This window comes from Coptis chinensis, chromosome 6 (assembly GCF_015680905.1).
Source record: "Coptis chinensis isolate HL-2020 chromosome 6, ASM1568090v1, whole genome shotgun sequence".
NCBI classification, from domain to species: Eukaryota; Viridiplantae; Streptophyta; class Magnoliopsida; order Ranunculales; family Ranunculaceae; genus Coptis; species Coptis chinensis.
In genome coordinates this window covers 12,883,217-12,892,674 of record NC_141461.1, presented here as the reverse complement: position 1 = coordinate 12,892,674, position 9,458 = coordinate 12,883,217, and positions in this window count along the sequence as shown.

Below are 9,458 nucleotides of genomic sequence, written 5' to 3'. Positions count from 1 at the left end.
CGATACTTCGCCTTCTCATTTCTTATTGATGCCTTTCCTATATCATGACTACTGATTTGAACTACATTCCTCCTCTTCTTCCTCCACAAAAATTCCTAACCACATTATTTGAACCTCCTCTATTCAACCGATTCTCCTTTCTTCATCTCGATTCTCCTTTAATAAAATAGCATTCTGCCTCTCTAATTCTTTCCAATTTTTTTCAACACTTCCTAAAGCGATACCTTCACATTCACATTTTGTTTCCATCTCCGCCCGACTTCATGAAGCTCTAGTGTTCCTTGTATCCGATTGATTATCATTCTCCATTCTTGTGATGTTTGCTTTCTTCCTGTAGAGCCATTGTAACCGAGATTCAGATTCTTCTAACACCCCTCCTTCACTCAAATCAACAGAAACCCATGGATTCTGGATCTTAGAAGAAAAAAATCGAAATTTTCTTGTTCTAGATACACGACGACTTAATGTGATTGCTAAGAACAACTAAGGTTATATGACATTCTTAGATCACACAATTCATAATGATGATATGAATGAAGACTTCGGAAGAATCAAGTATAAAACGATGTTTTTATTGATCAATGCTAAGAAATTTTACAATCGCTCTAGTTCTCTCTCTCTCTCTCTCTCTCTCTCTCTCTCTCTCTCTCTCTCTCTCTCTCTCTCTCTCTCCTGTTTTATGATTTTTTCTCAGAATGAATTGAATGAATCTTTTCTTCCTCATCCAGCCTTTTTATAGTCTTCCCAAATACCTTTGACCCAACCTGTCACACCCCGAATTTTGCAGTCGGAAAACATTATTTGTTCCGACTCTTCGATCTTCAAAGGTGTGGCGACTCACCAACTCCCAAAACCATAATAAGTTTAAATATGCGGATAATTTAAAACCAATAAAATTTTAAACTTAAACCAAAGTCCTCTTCATTACAAAATTAACAAATGAAAATGCAAATAACCTTATCTTAATGAGAAAATCTGCATCACCTCAAAGGAAAACAAAGCCTATCTTGAAATGCGACGCTAACTAAAACCACAAGCAAACAACCAATCTTCTTCAACACTAAACCTGTCAATACTTATCAACTATGTTCATTTAATGAACACCCGATAAGCAAATATGCAAATCGGGTCGGCATTATAAATATCTTTGGTGAGTAGCTAAAAACAACAACATATACTTATACCAAATATATACACAATCCATGCAGTTTAGTTCCTCCACGAGACTTTTAATTTTTCGACTAATACAACATCCTTAAATTACAATAATTAAGGCAAGTAGTTCCTCCAGCGAGGCCTTTAATTTCCACTAACCACACAACAAACTATATGCATCATAAATAAGGCATGTAGTTCCTCCACCGCGTCTTAACTTTTCACGACTAATACAACATCCTTAAGTACAATAATTAAAGGCAGGTAGTTCCTCCTAAAGGCTTTAATTTCCCACTAACCACACAACAAACTATACGGCATCATAAATAAGGCATGTAGTTCCTCCATCGAGGCACCTTAGGTTTAACTAAACAAATAACCAACCAAGCATATTATATGTACCGCGATTTTATGCTCAATAATGTAGTGGGTCGTCTACGCCCAAGTAATTAGTTTGACCCACCCTTCTGCAAAACCATATACAAACATCTATCTAAAGATACCTCATTAACCAACATATTACCATAATTAGATTATTTCGGGTTTTCTTTCGTGTCCCTAAAATCACGTCATTATCTATGTCTTACCTAGTTTCCCTGGCTACCACAATGCGGCCCAGCCCGAATATGTACATCCACATGCCTCCCCTTACATAATGAACCACTCCGTGCGTAACTACCCGGCGGGATGCCGCACACCGTAACCCCTCACACGAAAGAAAGCCATTATGTAAATCTGCCACTATTCGCATAAAATAAAATCTCGTTCTATTTTGCGGCGGAATAATCAAGCCACAATTATTTACTCGCCAAAGGGCCATTCAGATTCACTGAAACGCCAAAAGGGCCAATCACATTACGCCCAAAGGCCATTCGGATTCAGCGAAACGCCCGAAAGGGCCAAATCACATGAGTTTGGTAGCTAGGTTCTAGGATTTTTTGTTACGTAATTTATTCAAGTGTCATACCTTTATGACTCATAATAATTCCACTATATCACGTCGGGGTCAAATGCCTTATTGCACTAAGCCACAATATTTAGAAATATCTCAATTATATCTCATAACCACTTTCATTCTTTCCGTGCCAATATATTATTGCACTACGCATACAATCCGTGGGAAATATCCACAAATACTCTACTAGCATCTCAGGATAAAATAATGGAATGTTTATACATTTATTTCTCCAAAACTATTGCATTTAATATATATATCCCAACATATTATATAATGTCACAATATCAACGTCAAATCTTAATTAGATAATGACCACCAAATTTATACAAGCTTCCACAGTCTTTTAGCATTTGATTTGTCTATACAATTTATAACGAAAAACGAAGCACAATTAAGCGATCCACAGTCCACAATCAAATCCCCAAAAAATCTAAAAGTCCATGAATCTAAGTCCGGTATATAATTTAATACTCATAAAACATATATATCAAATTCTTATTATCGAGAATTCCCTCTAGTTACGTGCAATATTATATTGCACTACTCACGTCAAAACTTAATTAGATAATGACAAACAAGGTTATACAATGTTCGACAATATTTTATTATTACAATAGTCCATAAAATCAAATATGTGAAAAACTGGAAAAAGTCAACATTCCACAGTCAACGGTCAAAGTCAACGGTCAACGGTCAAAGTCAAAGTCAACACGTCATGATCAAAGTCAACACATCATGGTCGAAGTTAAACTGTCATTGTCAAAGTCAAACTATTGTTTCCATGTTCGACAGGTTCAGGGTTATAGCCATGGTTCATGGCTAAGGGCAATGTGCATGGCTTATGGGCTCATGACCAAGGTAATGGTTCGGACCCAACTGGCCAAGCCCAAACCTTAGAACCCGAAAGTCTAAACATTTAAAGACCCAAATAGATCTATTTTAAGTTATATGACCAGCCCAAAAACCAAAATTAGAAACTGGCTCAAAACACCAATGGGTTCGGCAGGAGAATTTAAGCAAAACCGCCCAACACTTAAACTAAAAGCGGTCCACAACTTAAACTAAACCTGGTCGAAACAAAGGATTAATCCGCCCAATAACTAACTAGTGTTTAGGCCCAAAACTTCAATAGAACTGGCCCAAAAACACAAATGGGTTCTACTTTAAAAATTAAGCGAAGCAGGCCCAAAACTTTAAACCGATTGGCCCAAAACAACTTAAAATGAAGGGGCCCAACACACTTAAAATGAAATGGCCCCAAACACTTAAACTAGCTAAGGCCCAACCACTTAACCTCCTAGCTAAGCCCAAGGCCCAAGAGAAACCGACCAGGCCCAAGCCCAGCCGGGTCATCTTCTTCCTCGGGCTTCTCCTCCACCACAAGCTCTCCTCTCCTCTACTTTCGTCCCCACCGGGTTTTACTCCTTATGAAAACCCCTAATACTTTAACAAAACCAAAATCGATTTCCATCACATCACTCCCCTCCTCCCTCAATTTGGATTGCCCCGCCATTAGCCTCCTTCCACTCTAAACAACACTCAAACTTCCTCACTACCCCATTCATCAACAATCCATACAAATCCACAACCAAAACCCACCAACCAACAACAAAGTTTTAAATAAAATTGGGCGATCCCTTGCCACCGCCATTAACAGCTTGTTTGCAAGCTTCCACCACCACCATTCAATCGACTAACAACCAAACAACATCCCACCATCATCACAACATAAATCACATTATCTAGTTTCAATCAAAAAAAGTTCAAAGCATAAACTGGCGATTTCTAGGTTGTAGCTTTGGTCGCCATGAACGACCACTACCGAGCTCCAACAGTTCAATCACCCATCCGAAACTATATAACAGTTCAACCTCAAACCCGAAATCAACCCGCAGTCAATACAAGATAGCGAAGATTCAAGCCATGTACCGAATTGTTTGTTTTGCTCCAGCTCACGCCATTGCGGGCCCAAATCAAACCCGATAATTTCATCTCGGCCCGAAGTTTCAATGATTAGGACGGAGTTCAATATCAAATTTCAAAGAATTAAGTTTTAACAACATGACAGATTTCAACGTAAAAGAAATTGGCGGTAACAAGGATTTTATAAAAGTAAAAATCCATAAAGTATCTACTCACCTGTATTAAAACTCAACTCGGTTAATCTCTCCTCGTCCGAATAAAATTGGCTCCACCCTCAGCAATCCAACTTGTATCTCTGCCTCTATTTTTATTATTTTTTTATTCTCCAAGAACCCTATTCTCTAGAACAATGTGATTATATACTTGGGTCTGAAACCCAAGCCCAACACAGACTCAGGCCCAGAAATCAGGCCCGCGTATCCCAAATCCAATCCAGCCGATTTTTAAATAATAATTAAATTAATAAATAAATAAATAAATAAATACGTATTTTAAATACGGGCGTTACACAACCTCTTTTTCGCCACGTGTCCTTCCTCTTTGTATTTCCTTTCCCGCCTTATGCCTGCAAACATTTCAAATACCCCTGATATCTATCGAGATATTGGCCCTTATGCCAATATCTCGAGTTTTAAAATATTGAAAGAAAACATATTTATGAGTACGATATTTGCCCACTACACTCTGTACATCTTAAATTGTGCATGATTGATTTTGAAAGCTCAATAGTATAACATTTCAATCTTTTTTGTAACAAAGAAAAGACAGACCATCCATGCGAGAGAAAAGATGCTCTTAAGTTTTGATACCGGTGATTTTTACGTATTCTAACTATCTATCGTAAAACACAAATAATCAATTTAAGTAAATACGTGTTTATATCAATATTCCTACTCAATAACAAGTAATATAAGAGAGTCGAGGATTCGTTCCACTCTTAACCCTCAAGACTTAATTAGAATTCAACTACTCGACACAAAGAACAATGTGAGTAAGTAATGTGTGATGTGAAATTTCTAATATCATTATACTATCATTTCCCAAACAAATCAAACAAGACATGGTATAAAGGGTTGAACTTTGCTTGTTAAATTTAAAAGGAAACTACTCATGTAAGAATTGATTTAAACTAATAATGACAAATACTAAATCAATGAATTGCAATAGATGTTTAATGGAAAATGAAGCTAGATTATCAAAAACAACTAACTTTATTAATCTAATGAAAAGTAACAATGATTCAATAATCTATATTAAAACAAGGTTTGAAAACAAATTAATTAATGGGATAAAACTCAAAACTAGATCTAGATCTATCTTTTTCTAACCCTAAACTCCATTAACATTAGCTTCCTAACCTAACTATCTACTAACAAAGAGTCAAACTTTTGTTTTTATATCTTCAGATCCAAAAATCGTGCATGGGCTTGGAGCCATATTTTGGGCCAGAGAATCAGGCCCAAAACCCAATTCTTTCAGTCCAAAAAGGCCTCTTCAGCTGCAGTTGGCTTCAATAGACTTTTTATCCACTTCTGCTCCTCTGATTGGGTCAAGGCTTAGACCATTAGAAAGCTCTTTCCGAGTTGGTCGTTTTGACATAAGGTAGGGTTCCGATGAGGTCCCGAGTCCAAAGATACGGCCTTTGGAAGTTCTGCTGACTTTTGTGCACTATTTCTGCCCGCGTGGACTTTGACTTTTCATCTTTTGACCGGGCTTTACAAAGGCTTTGTCTCCTTGAATCTTGGCCTTTATTCACAGAACTCCTTAGCAACCGACCTTTGCTATTTTATCTCGCTAAAGTGGCACATTTCTGCACATAATAGACTTTGAAGCCTGAAATGCATAAAAATACGTAATCAGTATTAACTCTTAATTATTACTCACATAATTGGTCTAAAAGTATGATTGTTAAGTGGTTAAAACTACAGTTTTGGGCTCTTATCAAACCACCCCCAAACAGCATTTTGCTTGTCCTCAAGCAAAGATGAGAAATTAGAATAAGTGACCAAAAATGGAGTTCTATCTACGTTTATTTGAAATGCGATTGTATTGACCACATGCAACAAGGCCTTTAAACCACTAGGAATTCCCTAGTGGACGAAGTTATAGCCTCGTGAGAGTTTTCCAGTTGAAGGTACTCACAAACTTCATCTATACTACAACGACTAAGAAATAAAACTATTGTTTCCTTATTTATGTCTCAATTATCTATACATCTCACTTAGCAATGAATACAGAATAATCATGTCGAAACCTAAGCTAATATATGCATAATAATCAATCATCTACTTAATAAATATATATACAATGAGTAATGCTATGAAATGCAATAACAGGTCCGTTCTGAAAATTTGGAATAAGCGTCACGAAGTAGGTTCTCACATAAAAGTCAAGACAAAAAAATCACTCGATTTTTCCACTCAAGTTTTGCTACTCCATTAATGCGATGGGCATACTTTACCTTACAATCTCAATGACACACAAGGAAGCCGAAGTTGATCAAACACATCTACCACTTAGTATCCTACTAACCTATTCCTAATTGAGCTAGAGGTCTTTATTAGGTGTTGCGGGGATTAGGAGATGGTTTAAGAATGAAGGAAACGGATATTCAAAAAGACAAGTATGAGATAATATAGGGTCTTCATATTACGTAACTAGAGAAAATCTTGTTATTTTGCTTCTACACTTTGTTTCCATCCTTAGCCTTTTTATTTTGGCTTTTCGACTCTTTTTATTCTATTTTTGGAGTTTTTATTTTATTTCTATTTTTCTTTTTTCTTTTCTTTTCTTTGGATGGAAACTTCTTTTTTTTTTCTTTTCGGAAGCAACTAACTAATTTCGTTTACACGAGGTTTTCTCTTCTCTTTTCTTCACTCATCCTATTCTCGGACTTATTCTAAAATGGGTAGGTTGATTTTTTATTTTTTTTTTTATTTTGTTTTGTTTTGTAACAGAGTAAAGGAATTGTGGGTTATGGAAGGGCTAATGAAAGGCGATTAAGGGTGACTAGCGGAAAATAGACTTAGGTCAGAATTTCTAGCTATATCGATCCAAAAAGGGCCTAAATTCTCTTAGGACATGGTATAGTGGTCAACAAGTGGACGTGTGATTTCTCTATTCGGAATATTCTCCCTTGTGTCATTTATCAAATGTTTCACTCATATAAGACTTTAGGCTATATTCTCACAGGATTTGTAGAATAAGTACTCTAGCCTAGATTTGAAACTCATCGCCAAACAATCATAGATACTCATGTAATATATTTATAGATAGATGCAAAGATTATTACCTACATATTAACCTAAGTTTCTAAAAACTATTCTAATGCAAAAGCTACGTGAGACTTCTAGATTATTAAGAGCATAGAGAAAGAAACAATACCAATATTCCTAAGTGTATAGCATAAACTTTTTATTTTTATTATTTTTAAGACAAATAATACGTAATATACAACCTAGTATGTGCTTAACATTTACATCGTGTTTCTATACCACCCCCAAACAATTTGGGAGAAGGGGGTTCATGAAACAATTCAATAGCACAATTAAATTATGTAACTAACTAATTTTTATAATTTTTAACATTTTATAAATAAAAGTGCGTAATTTACATCCTAAAAGTGTCTAATTTTTGCAAATATTTCTATCCCACCCCCAAACAATCGAACGCTTTGTCCTCAAAGTGTAAAGAGATAAGGAAAGAATTTACCATAGAAACGTGGCAACAATTGGCAGTACCTGTTGTTTCGACCAAACTAACGGATACGAAACGCAATGTAATTAAATAAAAGATGGCCGAAAATGCATAGAAAAAAAATAAAAATAAAAAATAAAATATGCACAGACATAATTTCAAAAGAAATTGATTGCCGAAAACTGTACCGAACGCATTACGTAAAAATACGAAATTTGAATACGACGATACGTGCCAGCGGAATATCGATACGCGGATTATATCGTTAAAAATTAAATGGAGGGGCAGTTTAGTAATAATAGTAATAAAAGGAAGTTAAATACTAATTGGACTCAAAGTGTGCGGATGAGATAAGAATGTGGAGGAGATAAGAATTGAGATTAGAGATGGAGTTGGATTAGTACAGAATCCTATCGGAACTGAAAAACATCTCGACCTTATATAAGTGGCGCTTATCAAAACAGTCGTGGTTAAGAAAAAGGTTTGAAGTCACAAAATACTCGTCCTCTTCCGCATTACTGCCGCTCCAGAACGTTGTGTGTCGTCTTCGCTTAGACTAGTAGGTACGTTTCCTTACCATCAAGCTCTTCTCATATATAAAGTTGTATCGGGTTTCCGGGGAGGCGTGGTCGGCCGACAAAGCAACAAAGGCCTTGATAGAAACACGGATGAGAAGAAGAGGACCTCATCTGAGAAGGCGACATTCTCCAAACCTACAAGCAAACCACCAACACCTATTTACGTTTCAGATCGCCGCGACCGCAAGCATTGGAAGCTCTTCTTACGATTGGGTGGTGCATTGAGATCGAGGTCTGGAGGTCGAATGTTGATTTTCTTCGATAACAAAGTAGCAACTTCCGCTTGTGAAGGAGGATGGGCGATGAGGAAAGAACTGCTTCTCTTGTTTCGGTGAACCAACTCCAATTTGGGCAGAGATCTTCAACTTGCAAAGATTACATGGGATTTTAGCATCTCTTTCTCACCAACCCGCTCGCCCACGTTACCTATCTCGTGGTCTTGAGCTTTTTCGAAGAGGAAAGCAAGAAACAGGAACAAAGCTAGCTGAATTTTGTGCTCATGCTCTCACGGCCTTGGAGGTGCTCATACATCCTCGAGCTTCCATCTGGCGGATTCTTTAAATAAGCGCGGGGCATTGATGAAGCGCTAAATCCTAAATTCCCTGTAAATCCATTTTCTAGTGCTCAGAAACACAGAACCCCCTTTTCAAGAGGTGACAAAACAAAAAAGGAGTGAACTTTATCAAAAACTGGTGTGGAAGACGCTGATATTGCGAAACTGATGGCGCCACTTATTCAAAACTTGTTTCAACAAAACATGATACCGCACTTCCACTAAAGGAGGGGCATCATAACTGTATTGTTTATAAACTGGTTTGGTGCATCCGGAATTGAAATAACAAATATAATACGGTGCAACACCAGCGAAAGAAGGGCACCGTGCACATTGTGCAGGACAACCGATATGGCCCGATGAACCCGGTTTTGAGCTTTTCGACCCGGTTTTGTTTTTTGTTTTGTTTTGTTTTTTTTTTTGCAGGTAGAAACGACCGCACTATCACGGGCAAAATATAATCGAAAAAGAAGAAAATGCGTTGACGATTGTAGAGTTGGTAAGGTGGAAAGAAGGTGACGGATACCGCGAATACACGAGGCCACGGCATAATCTAGCTCAGGATCGAGCAGCTTCAAATTGGATCGGCTAGGAT